Below are 14,259 nucleotides of genomic sequence, written 5' to 3' on the forward strand. Positions count from 1 at the left end.
TGACTGAATAACACATCATTCTTAAGCATTTGTATTGTGCAGCACTCAGAAAAATAAGCCATTTCCTAGCTGCTTTGAACCTCATTACGAAAGCGAGGCTAAGTGCAAGACTTCCCAGGGAATGAAAACTAATTTTTATAATAGAAGCTTTGCACTTATCCTCGCTTTCATAATGAGGTTCAAAGTAACTCGAAAATGGCCTATTACAAGGATTACAGTTACAAGTCCTCTTCAAACAAGCAGTTGCAATGTAGTAAGACAGTAAATTTATACACTTAGCAAACAATGTATTCTTTCCCTTGGAACTGTCTGTCCTTCGTGTTAACTCTCAAAAACTGTAATCTATTTTATCTTAAATTTGTACATACAAAATTATTTTCTGAATTAAGATTTTCTTACTGTCCAAGTGCATATTCTCTTGGAATTACACGCCACTTGAATCTACAAACATTGCTTCTATTTACAGTCCTTTTCGGTCTCATCATACAGTTATCAACAGAGCTAGAACTAATAAACCATTAACTTAAGCAGTTGAGTGCTCGTAAATTCTAGCTTTTTACCTTAATATATTATATACATGAGCACAGTAAGAACCATTACTGAATGGATATGGTAAAACAAAAAAAATTCGCCAGTTTTTTTTAAGAATTCTATTGAACATAACTAATCACAAAATTGAGTTCTGGCAATCTCGTTTTCTGAGACAAAATTTACTCCTCAACAGCCGGATTCTGTTCAGGTATATAACACGGCTATTATGGGGTTGACAAGCCTGCGCGACTCTCATGTGCGTGTTTTAGCCTAGTTAAAAGTTTTGCCCTCCGTTTTGCCATATCTTTTAGAGAACACCCTTTTCGCTATGAAATGAGACGTGCCCCCTAAGTTTTCTTCTAGCGCTGGATTTTCTTCTTATCAAATGTCATTTATGATTTGGAGGATTTCCTTGATATTCACTGAACAAAGCCATGTGCTTGAATGTCGCATGTTTTGTATTTTGATCACAACGGTCATTTTGACCTCTTGTTGTTTCTGTCTTGCGATAGACTGCTAGCAATCCCTTTCTGGATGGTCGAGAGGTCGCGCGAAATAGCCGAGCGCGATCGTTTAAATTTTCTCCTCTCTCCAGTCTCGCTGCTCTGTGAGCGCACCCTCTCGACTAATCAGAAAGGGACTGCTTGCAGTCTAGTCTAGCGACTGACGTTCTGATGCCGTTTGTGGCATTTGGTTCAAGCTTGGCATGGCTCATTTCAGCGCGTATGGTGACAGTATAGCCTCTCTATTTATCTTTGTAAGGACAAGATTTGTACCGTGTAATAAAAATATTACATTACGTTATCTTGCAGCTTTTGTATCGCCGGGCCCGGCTATTTGATTTTGTTGCAAGATGTTGTGTTTCTTATCACGGTTGTCTGTTGATCCTTTCTTTAGGATTGTAGCTTCTTTGAAAGCTATGTAATGGGTTAAATTGAAGGCTAAAGGCCACTTTAGTTACGGCTGGGGTTTTGTCATCGCTCCGCTCCGCTCTGTAACTGTGAGGTTTGTGTTGCGAAAACCCAGTATTTTCATCCTGTGTTTTGATTACGCCACAGAATTGAACGATTAGGTAATTCTGTGTTGCTCCAGCCACGGGCCGTTAGCAAATTCTGTGGCATTTTAGGCAATGGTCAGGTTTCGATCCTAATCTTGTAGATCTCTTCAGTTGCCGATTGTTTAGAAATGGTAGAGATGAGTTTCGGATCGAAAATTCTGCAATTCCATTGCCTCATTGGTTTTAGGCAATCCGGTAGCTGTGATTTCGATCCACGGTAGGGCTAATACCGATAAGTGATTCCGTAGAAATGTGCATGTGTTTTGCAGCTTTCTTCGTATTGATACCAAGAACTATCTCTATCATTCCTCCTTTTAAAATCGGTCTTGCTTGACTGACACAAACAAAAAGGTCTTTACTAATCATCAGAAGGGTTTACATCCTCGGAGGCCCAGTCGGGGAGCAGGGGGCGGAAACTCGGTAAATCCGATGACGACTTTCCTCCCTTCCAGGAGTCGAAAAGAGCATGTAAGAACCAACGAAAGGAACCCTTGAAGAGACCCAGCATCCAGAAGACCACCAGAGACAGCAGAAAGCGCCGCCACAGCCAGTCCGCCGAGTGAAAGATCAGCCACTCGGAGCAAGCCATAAAGTCCTTGAAAAGACACACTGAGAAAGGAACAAGCCCGGCAACCCTTCAATATAAGGCGAGGGCAAGGATAAGAGCCGACACTGAATTTAAAAAGGACATTAAACGCCGAGCAGAAATATGTCAAAGCGCTAACTCTTTTTCACTATCGAGAAATCGACCGCCAAAGGGTCGAAATTAAACGATCTAAAAGACCGAAAGGTCAACGCACTGTTGGAAATAGTAAAAGCATATCCGAACAAGCGCGGTCGATGCCAGCTGGTATGAATGTAAGCATCGACAATGTAAAATCAATCGCTGCAAATATTTAGTCAAGTGTCGCATAATTCAGTGTATTGATGGAAAGACGTAGTGAAATGGAGAATAAACAAAATGAAAAGTACACATGTCGGTTTCCTGAGTCTCATCGACGTATGGGGGCCAAACACAATATACCTCAAGCTACAAACGTAGCAAACAGAAAGCGCAAGGAACGCAAAAACAAAAATCAAAGTTTGAGAACAATAAAAATACAAACAGAGGCAAACAAAAAGCACATCCAAAACCTCTCAAACAAAGAACTCCTAAATGACCAGATCAATTTACAAATCACACACAAACAAGAAGCTGTTTTCAGCTTATACTCGGGCCATATTTGACTGCGTTGTGCGTAAGCCTACAATCTTTCAGAAGTGAAAACCTCCAGCATCGCTAATTTCCCCAAATAGATAGATACAGAGATATAGTGAAGCAATAAGTAACCACCAGATAGAATTGCATTTCTTGCAGTCAGAATGAAATACAGGGGAAAACGACATTTGTCATACGAATGCCTTTTATAATCCCCGGGCTTTAATCCTTACGTTTTCACCTTTCATTTGGAGACAGAAACCATTTGTACGGTCCTGATATGTATGTGACGCCGGGTCAATGACGGATCGTAATTTCCGGTATGATCTAGAGTAACGTTACGCATCACGCGTACGTTATCCTTGTACGTTTTTCAATGTTTCGCTGTTTATATTTTTAAATGAAATTCAGGGGAAAGCATTTGTTATTCACCTTTCATTTGAAGACAGAAACCGTTTCTACATTGATTGTTTTTCTATAGTAAACGTGAGACATCTTTATCTATCTTGGCCCGCGGGGTCATAGAGTGATTTAGTAACCAATTTTTGGTTAAACAAAACTAACCTTGAGGAACTAAAAACAGCTAAGTAAATAAAAAAACGATAAAGACCTTTCGAATTTTTAAAGTGCTGGTAATGGAAAGATGAAATATGAATGGTTGAAAAACTTGGAAAGTTAAAAGATGCACAAACGACACTATAAAAATAGACATATAAACAGATTAAAGTTTCTTCGCGTCTGTTCATCGCATAAAGTTTAAGAGTCTTCGCCTTGGAAGTAGAAAATGCCTCTTTAGGTAAGCGAATGCCGTTTCTGTTAAAGTTCATAAATTCTAGAGGAATAAGTCTTATTTTTAGTCATTTGTGTCTTGCATCTGCCATCCTGTATGTGACACGTCATGTGGTGAACTTCAGACTCGGCGCCTCACAGCGGGGATGCACAATCTGCGAGCAAGCGAGGCATGCGAGGCAGACGTGTGAGGCACTTAGGTTAGGCTAAAAACACTCCGGTTAGCCTAAAGAGCACTCCAGTTAGCCTAAATAGCTCTCAGGTTAGCTTAAATAGCTCCCCGGTTAGCTTAACGGTTAGCGGATTATATTGGGGTTGTTTATGTCTCGCATGCCTCGCATGTTTTGTTCATGCCTCGCATGCCTTGCTGACATTTGCCGAACAAATTCAGCTCTGTCAACGTTGAATTTGTTTTGATTGCTTCACGTTTTCATTACGAAACGTTACTTGATGTGAGGGCTACTGGGCGTCATTGATATGTGGATAGCGTTTACGGGGGGTGACAACTCTAACAAAAAAGACCAACCGACAGCAAAGCAAGCGACCGACCTATCTTTCGATATCTTGGATTCAGTTATTCCCGGGAGTTATTATAAATCCCTCGAAAGACACGTATCGTTTTCCAGAACAACCGACTGCCATAAAGCGAGCGACTGACCGTTATACAAAATATTTCAATTTACACCTTCGGTAAAAGCTCAACAACTTAATCACTCAAATTCACTTCGCAATGCCACCAAAAATTGATGCCAGAACCCTCACGGGGAAAATGTATCAAAGTTCAAATGTAGGTCAAAGATGGGACGTAGTCAAACAAAGCAGGAGATGCCTAAAATGTCTCAGACAACATCAAACGAACGACTGTAAGAAGCCAGACGGTGCGACATGTGATAAATGCAGACGAAACCACCATCGTCAGTTCTCTTCACAACGAAACAATTACTTCGATTTTAAATCTAAACGTAGCACCTTTCCGTATGCAAGATGTTCCTGCAGAAGGCAACACGAACTGTACCGCTGACCACAAAAAAGATTTCAAGTTCATCACTGGTTTGTGTCCTGTTCAAAAGGTTAAGGTTATGGGCTCAGGTGGAACCCTTATCGAAATGCTTGCGATGTTAGATTCTGGTTCAAATACAAGTCTACTATCTAAGAATGCAGCTCAACGACTGGGAATCCATCTTTCTGTGAATCTAAGTCTAAAGTCTAAAGCATCAGAAATTATCGAGATTACAGTTGCCTCTACTTTAGAAGAGGATATCAGCAAAACTTTTGAAGTATTCACTATTAAGAGACCTTGTAGTGCCGCGAAGACGATCCCGAGGAAGTTATTGAACACTTCCCTGATCTCAAATCAGTGGCGGACAAGCTGCATCTATGTGGTTGAACAATAGATCGTCTAATTGGTACAGATTTCGCCGATGCGTTCGTCGACATGCGTACCTTGACTGGGTAGGCACGAGAGCCGATTGCCAAACGTAACTGCTTTGGTTGGTACGTTTTAGGACAGTTGAACAGTTCCAAAATACAGTCCGTGGAAGTCGGAACAGTGAGCATTGAAGACGACATTAAGAAACTACTTCATCAGGACACCCTGGGAGTTAAACCAACAGAACTGTATACGTGTAGAGAGAATGTACTACGTGAAAACAAGTTCGTTAAGTCGCTGACTGATTCAACTGCACTGGTAAACGTAAGAATCCAAGTTAGAATGCCTTGGAATGACAATGGACCCCCTAAGCGCAGTAATTATGAAATTGCACTCAAAAGAATGGAGTCTGCTAAAGATCGTTTCAGAGAAAAGAATGTTTCAACGTCGTAGATGACGAGGTCCAGAAGTTGTTGGAACAAGGTTTCGTAAGTAAACTTCCTTTGGAAAAAGTTGATCCGTCACAGTCAGCCCGAATGGTATCTGCCATTACGAGCAACCTTCATATCAAGTAACGCTTCGCAACGAAAGCGCGAATCAGAGCCTTTACACAAACATAACACAAGAAGAGGAAATACTCATCGTATGCAGAGCATACGAAAAATTCTACGACAACGATCCTCCTGTCCCTGCAAGGCTACTTGAAAGAGCGCTTACTTTAATTCTCCAAGAAAATTAATTCCAGTTCAATGGAAAACACTACCTACAAACCCATGGTACAGTCGCCTTTGCCAATATCTTCATGGCTAAAGTTAGAACGGAGATTTTAAACCAAAGTGCATATAAACCGCTCATTTGGAACGATATATAGTCGACATATTTGCCCTCTGGACTTCAAACACAGAGAGAAGATACTGCAGTTCATTGAGCAAGCAAATAAACACCACCCAACAATTAAATTTACGGCTGAAATTTCAGAAAAAGAAACAACATTTCTGGATACAAACATTTATAAAGGTAAAAGATTCAGAAGCAATTCAGTTCTTGATGTGCGTACGCACTTCAAACCCACTGAAACATTTCAATATAGGCACGCTCTTCGTGCCACCTATCAGGGATCAAAAAAGGCTTCATCAAAGGCTAGGCATTGAGACTTTTCAGAAAAAAAAACTGTTCTAAAACTATATTTGAAGAGCAAATTCGGAATCTTAAATCACGCCTTCGGGGAAAGAGGTTATACCAAAAACCTTGTTTAAAGGACCCTCACAGAAATGCAATTTGAAAAAGGAAACTGGCACTCCTTCAAAAACCAAAGAAAAATAAACGAATCTTGCCTTTCGTCACACAATACCACCCAGCAGTGCCACACTAAAAACAAATCCTCGTTAACGACTGGCACTTAATAGACCAACAATCATTGCTCAAAGAAATCTAGAAAGACCCGCCCATCACACCTTATAAAAGAGGGCGGTCCGCCCGTGAGAGCCAAATTATAAAAAAAAGCTAAAAAACGCGCTAGGGAGTCGTGGAAGCCTGTCACTCTTGTACCCTATAAAGTGTTAGCGAACAAAAAATCGGCCAAACATTTCTTGCTATAAACCGAACAAGAAAACCGCCGTAACTCGTGAATATTATAATTCCCGTTTGCTCGCTCCTATTGATAGTGTCCCTTGTTTAACAAAGCGTTGACTGTCCCTTGATTGCTTCAGCCAGTGAGACAACAACATCATCACCAATGCCGTTATTGTGAGACAAATTCAACTCTGTAAGCGTTGAATTTGTTTTGATTGCTTCAGCCGGTGCGGAAACACCATTAACACCAATACTACTTGCAAAATTGAGCTCTCTCAGCGTAGAATTTGTTTTGATTCCTTCACCCAGTACGACAACACCAACATTACGAATATAATTGTCAGAAAATTGACAAATACCATTTTCGGACAAATTGAGCTCTCTCAGGGTAGAATTTGTTTTGATTGCTCTAGCCAGTGCGGGTACACCATTATCACCAATACTACTGTCAGACAACTTCAATTCAAATTCAATTCACAAATTTAATTCAGCCAGTGCAGCAACACCATCATGACAAATACCATTTTCGGACAAATTGAGTTCTCTCAGGGTAGAATTTGTTTTGATTGCTTTAGCCAGTGCGACCAAACCATCATTACGAATACCATAATTGCCAGAAAAATTTAGCTCTCCCAGAGTGTGTAATTTGTTTTGATTGCTTTAGCCAGTTCTGCAACACCATCAAAACCAATATCATTGTCGGACAAATCGAGCTCTCTTAGTGAAGAATTTGTCTTGATTGCTTTAGCCAGTGCGACCAAACCATCATTCTGAATCAGACCATAACTGTCAGACAAATCAAGCTTTTGTAAGCGTTGAATTTGTTTTGCTTGCTTCAGCCAGTGCTGCGACACCGTCATGACCAATACCATTGTCGGACAAATCGAGCCCTCTTAGGGTAGAATTTGCTTTGATTGCTTTAGCCAGTCCGACCAAACCATCATTACGAATCAGACCATAATTGTCAGAAAAATTTAGCTTTGTCAGCGTTGAATTTTGTTTTATTGCTTCAGCCAGTGCTGCAACACCATCATGACCAATACAATTCTCGGACAAATTGACGTCTCTGAGGGTAGAATTTGTTTTGATTGCTTTAGCCAGTGCGACCAAACCATCATTACGAATCAGACCATAATTGCCAGAAAATTTAGCTTTGTGAGCGTTGAATTTGTTTTGCTTGCTTCAGCCAGTGCTGCAACACTATCATAACCAGTACCACTGTCAGACAAATTGAGCTCTCTCAGGGTAGAATTTGTCTTGATTGCTTCAGCCAGTGCGACCAAACCATCATTACGAATACCATAATTGCCGAACAAATTCAGCTCTGTCAACGTTGAATTTGTTTTGATTGCTTCAGCCAGTGCTGCAACACCATCATTACTAGTACCACTGTCAGACAAATTGAGCTCTCTCAGGGTAGAATTTGTTTTGATTGCTTCAGCCAGTGCGGCAACACCAACATTGTGAATATTATTGCAGGGCAAATTTAGCTCTCCCAGCGTGTAATTTGTTTTGATTGCTTCAGCCAGTGCTGCGACACCATCATGACCAATACCATCGTCGGACAAATCGAGCCCTCTTTGGGTAGAATTTGCTTTGATTGCTTCAGCCAGTGCGACCAAACCATCATTACGAATCAGACCATAATTGCCAGACAAATTTAGCTCTGTCAGCGTTGAATTTGTTTTGCTGGCTTCAGCCAGTGCTGCAACACTATCATAACCAGTACCACTGTCAGACAAATTGAGCTCTCTCAGGGTAGAATTTGTCTTGATTGCTTAAGCCAGTGCGACCAAACTATCATCACAAACACCATAATTGCCGAACAAATTCAGCTCTGTCAACGTTGAATTTGTTTTGATTCCTTAAGCCGGTGCTGCAAAACCATCATGAAAAATACCATTGTCGGACAAATCGAGCTCTCTCAGGGTAGAATTTGTTTTGATTGCTTTAGCCAGTGCGACCAAACCATCATTACGAATCAGACCATAATTGTCAGACAAATCTAGCTTTGTAAGCGTTGAATTTGTTTTGATTGCTTGAGCTAGTGCTGCAACACCATCATAACCAGTACCACTGTCAGGCAAATTGAGCTCTCTCAGGGTAGAATTTGTTTTGATTGCTTTGGCCAGTGCGACCAAACCATCATTACGAATCAGACCATAACTGTCAGACAAATCAAGCTTTTGTCAGCGTTGAATTTGTTTTGCTTGCTTCAGCCAGTGCTGCAACACCATCATTACCAGTACCACTGTCAGACAAATTGAGCTCTCTCAGGGTAGAATTTGTTTTGATTGCTTCAGCCAGTGCGGCAACACCAACATTGTGAATATTATTGTAGGACAAATTTAGCTTTTTAGCGTGTGTTTTGTTTTGATTAATTCAACCATTGCTGCAATACCATCATGACCAATACCATTGTCGGACACATGGAGCTCTATTAGGGCAGAATTTGCTTTGATTGCTTTAGCCAGTGCGACCAAACCATCATTACGAATCAGACCATAATGACCAGACAAATTTAGCACTGTCAGCGTTGAATTTGTTTTTATTTCTTCAGCCAGTGCTGCAACACCATCATAACCAGTACCACTGTCAGACAAATTGAGCTCTCTCAGGGTAGTATTTGTTTTGATTGCTTTAGCCAGTGCGACCAAACCATCATCACTAATACCGTAATTGTCAGGCAAATTTAGCTTTGTCAGCGTTGAATTTTCTTTTATTGCTTCAGCCAGTGCTGCAACACCATCATGACCAATACCATTATTGGACAAATCGAGCTCTCTCAGGGTAGAATTTGTTTTGATTGCTTTAGCCAGTGCGACCAAACCATCATTACCAATCCGACCATAATTGCCAGACAAATTTAGCTTTATAAGCGTTGAATTTGTTTTGATTGCTTTAACCAGCGCGACCAAACCATCATTACGAATCGGACTATAATTGCCAGACAAATTTAGCTTTGTAAGCGTTGAATTTGTTTTGATTACTTCAGCCAGTGCTGCAACACCATCATAACCAATACCACTGTCAGACAAATTGAGCTCTCTCAGGGTAGAATTTGTCTTGATTGCTTCAGCCAGTGCGACCAAACCATCATTACGAATACCATAGTTGCCGAACAAATTCAGCTCTGTCAACGTTGAATTTGTTTTGATTGCTTCAGCCAGTGCTGCAACACCATCATAACCAATACCATTCTCGGACAAATCGAGCTCTCTCAGGGTAGAATTTGTTTTGATTGCTTTAGCCAGTGCGACCAAACCATCATTACGAATCAGACTAGAATTACCAGACAAATTTAGCTTTGTAAGCGTTGAATTTGTTTTGATTGCTTCAGCCAGTGCGACCAAACCATCATAACCAATACCATTCTCGGACAAATCGAGCTCTCTCAGGGTAGAATTTGTTTTGATTGCTTCAGCCAGTGCGACCAAACCATCATTACGAATCAGACTAGAATTACCAAACAAATTTAGCTTTGTAAGCGTTGAATTTGTTTTGATTGCTTCAGCCAGTGCGGCAACACCATCAGTACCAATACTATTTTCAGACAAATTTAGTTCTGTCAGCGTTGAATTTGTTTTGATTGCGTCAGCCAATGCGGCAACATAATCAAGACCAAGACTATCGCCAAACAAATTCAGCTCAGTAAGCGTTGAGTTTGTCTTGACTGCTTCATCCAGTGCGGTAACACCTTTAAGACCAATAGTATTACCAACCAAAATAAGCTCTGTAAGCGTTGAGTTTGTTTTGATTGCTTCAGCCAATGCGGCGACACCATCATCACCAATACTACTGAAAGACAAATCCAACTCTGTCAGCGTTGAATTTGTTTTGATTGCTTCGGCCAGTGCGGCAATCCCATCATCACCAATATAATTGCAAGACAAATTGATTTCTCTCAGCGTAGAATTTGTTTGGATAACATCTGCTAGTACAGCAGCATGACCATGGTCTAAGAAAGCGCCTGAAAAATCAACTTCTTGAAGGTCAAGAAGCGAGCCAACAAGACCTGCCAGTGCTTTGTACAAACCACTTTCTTTTCTCTTAGATTCATTAATGCATTCCAAAGCAACAACGAAATCACGGCTCGTTCCATTATTGACTTGACTTGTTATACTCTTCATAAGAGCAGCCGCCATTTCTTCGCTCTGCACAGCTAACAAACCACATGTGAAAGGAAGCACCTGTTTTAGATCGTTAAAATATCTGCTGTCGGCAATCAAGCTGTCAAGACTAATTTCGCCATCGAGAAGCTGACAATAGAGATAAAAGGCTGCAAACAGCTCCTGGAAATTCTTGTGAAGAAAGCCGTAGGACGGACTTGGTCTTCGCTTGCTGCTTCCGGGTTGAAAAGACAGAAATCCGAATCCAGGTAGCTCGCCGCTTTGAATTTGAAACTGGCTGTCCTGAAAGTACATGTCATCGTTATGCAAACCTGTCAACGCTATCGAGCCAAGTTGTTTTAATTCAGCTCTGTATACTTCAGTAAGGTCTTTGTTGGATTCCGGCAATCCTTTCTTTGTCCTGTATCTCCTTAGGACACACTGTACTATTTCTAAGAACAGTTCAGTCCTACTTTCCGGGAAAATGCCTTTGAAGTCGTCACAAAGTAGGCACAGAAGTGCTGTGTTCAAGGGAATTGCGGTCAGGTCCCTTAACTGTTTGTCGTCCATTATCATGCTCCAGAGCCTCCCAGCCAAATCCTTATTGGATTTAAAATACTTGAATATAAAGGCTCTGGCATCTTGTTCTGTAAATCCTTCGACCTCCAAGAGGGTGTCGCAGCATTCCCGTACCTTAATCCCAGCCTCGTGCCGAGCTGTAGCTACTATGTGACATTTTGGAAGGATTCTGCCTTGAATGAATTCTTTAAACATCGGTAATTTAGCGGTGGGCAACTCATCCAATCCATCAAGAATCAGTAGAACCTTTGATTGATTGTGGCGAACAAACTCGAAGAATTTCTCCCTCTCTTCTTCTTTCACATCTAAAGGTAAAAGTTGATCATCAATGGCCTCCCAAAGGTCAGACTTGATATCACGACATTTCAGCATCAGCACTACTTCGAATTTCGGGAAACATTCTTCTTCTTCTCGTTTTTTAGTGGCCCAATCGTATGCAAGCTTCTTGCAGTATGTTGTTTTCCCCATTCCAGGCTTTCCCTCAATTAACACTGTTCTCGGCTGCGGGTGCTCTTCGTGTGGTTTGAAGATGCCAGTCATGTTAACGATTTCGTCAGTTTTTGCTCCTCTCTCTTTCTTTCTGCTGACCATTTTGAGCCTGGTGAATATGTTATCAAGATGGAATCGAAACTCTTCACACCACGGAAAGGGTGCAAGCCAGCCTTCACGGATTTTGTAGAGTTGGCGAAATCCGTCAATAAATTCAAGTGGATTAAAAGCACCTGGAGAAGCAACAGCTGTTATTAGCAGGGATCTAAACCAGCGACTTCGATAATTGCGCGCAAGTCAGCCAGATGTGTGTAAAGTAGAAACATTTTTACAATAACAATTGCTGCTTATGTTTTTATTTCGTTTGCAAAAGTTCAACTTATTTGCATCACAAAACGAAACAAAAAAAGAAACACCGAATTATAACACCACGAAATGTAGAATAAAAGTTGTTTATTACCAAGATAAATATCAAGAGTTTTTCTTATTTCGAAAATTGTAATAAACACATAATTTTTGCTGTAGGTTTTAACACTGACCTTGACCCTTCGATTCCTCTTCGGGTGTTGTTAAATTGTCCAGCTTCTCGCTTATACGTCCGATTTCACTTTTTACGTGATCAAGCTTGTCTGAAAATATAAAAATTGACATGTCTATTAGCAAACGGTAGATAATATTGTTGAGCACCCAACATTATTCACATGTATTCATTTTTAATACCTGACGCACATTTTTCGAAAACAAACGAACCTCGACTTAGCTTTGACAATCGAGCGACTGGTTTGGTTGCATCTTTGTCGTTTCTTTCATGATGTCTCCAAAATGTTCGTGTAATGTTTTTTCGGTCGTCCACTCTTCTTCCTGTCTCACCAATGTATAACGTTTTGAATAGATTGCGTTTTACAAGCACACAAGAAGCAAACCTTGCTCTTTCATTCATAACATCGATAACATTTAGGGACCCAAGCGATCTAGTAAAATACAGAATCACTGATCGTTTCACATTTACTTCCGCTCACGGTTATCTATTGGATATAATGCACTTTATGCGAAAGTTACACATTGATGAACAGAAAGGGAGAGTAGATGGACCGATTTCGGGGACATCTTCCAGACGTCAAAAGAAACGACAAAGATACATCCAAATTCTCTTACCAAGTAAAATTAGCCAGCTCATGTTTTTATGAGCCTTGTTCCCGTTTGCTGATCAAACGGGGAGAAAAACTATTTGAAGGTTCTTGTTTTGCCGCAGTAATATAGAAATCAAAACTTGTGTAAAGCCATGTAATGTTGCTTTAAATCAGTGCGCATTGATTTGTAAACTTGCTGAACTTACTTTAATTAGCCCCTTACTTAGCCTCTAACACTGCTCTAAGGATTAAATATTGAAAATATGCCTTACTAAGTAACTGAACGTCTTTCATTAAGTTCCAAATTAGAGCAACTTGTTATCTTACCTTCCATGTCTCCAAGCTTTTCCTTCGCACTACCTTCAATTGGCGTCCCCTGATCAGGCATTTCTTTGGAGAACAAAAATAAATAATGATTAATGCAATGCAGCATTGTAATGTGTCAGTTATGCACGTATACGTGAGCCGTCTTGTTTTTCTTAATCTTGCCGCATTCAAAGATTGGGCTCGACAGCACGTTAAGGTCAAAAATTTTAGTTTTAATTAATTGTCCAGCCAGAAGTGTAATGTTCTTGTTTAAGAATCGTTTTCACAATTTGTTAGTACAATCTATCAAGGCCAATTGATTCTTGTACAAGTAAAGCGCAAATTCACCGTACAGCAGAAACGGCATCTTATTTATTAATTTTTGTATTTGTTGCATGTGACTGAGTATCATCCCAACAGACTCTCCGAGATCGTTTCGAGGACAGAGTAATATAGATTTTTAACCGGTTTTTCTTGGGACATAACATTTACCTGCGTTGCAGTGCGGCCAATCTTGGAAAATGACAGGGTCGCACAAAACGTTTGCTACAAGAGAAGCCGCCATAGTGCTGGCAAACGACATCCATTCATCAGTTGACGACTGACTGAGATCTCCGTAACCGGCAATACCCTTCACTATCACCCATTCCATCTTGTCATCGTAAGCTGCTTCGAAAACACCTAAAACAGAAACAAAAAGAGAATTATAGAAGGTATGAAAACCTGCAACCTAAAATGATTCTTGACTAAAATGAAGCCTAGTAAATTATAAAATGCCAATTTGGTAGTGTGAATAAATCTTTAGCCGTGCTAAAAAAATAGGCTATTTCTCTAATATTGGAATTTTTGTAATGGTATTCACGACCGGACAAAAAAAACATGATTTTAGAAACTTCAATTCTCTCTTACTGTCAATTCTTTTTATTTTGTGCAAAGAGCTAGCGCCGATTCCTCCTTAGCAATAAGTGTCAACATAAATCACTGATTTATCACGATCAACAAAATGTATGATGATCATGATAGCTGGCACTAGCGTGAACTGAACTGCCCAAGAAAGCGTACAATGACAAGGAAGTGGACACCAATGAAAGAAAGATTGTCACTGCTAGCAGGAGCGCGTTCTACTTTTC

General features: G+C 40.5%; 1 pseudogene across 1 annotated transcript in view; it reads right to left on the reverse strand.

Moving 5' to 3' along the window:
* Positions 1–7,280: 7,280 nt before the first annotated feature.
* The window catches only part of LOC146469771 (uncharacterized), a 16,306-nt pseudogene continuing 9,327 nt past the window's right edge, over positions 7,281–14,259 (reverse strand). The window contains exons 6-10 of the transcript XR_014867152.1: positions 13,622–13,810; positions 13,151–13,213; positions 12,233–12,322; positions 8,904–11,926; positions 7,281–8,699 (exon numbers count right to left, since the gene is read on the reverse strand). The product of XR_014867152.1 is annotated as an uncharacterized LOC146469771 (transcript). The remainder of the gene's footprint in view (positions 8,700–8,903; positions 11,927–12,232; positions 12,323–13,150; positions 13,214–13,621; positions 13,811–14,259) is intronic.

Source organism: Pavona decussata, unplaced genomic scaffold (assembly GCF_977016875.1).
Source record: "Pavona decussata unplaced genomic scaffold, jaPavDecu1.1 SCAFFOLD_119, whole genome shotgun sequence".
NCBI lineage: Eukaryota > Metazoa > Cnidaria > Anthozoa > Scleractinia > Agariciidae > Pavona > Pavona decussata.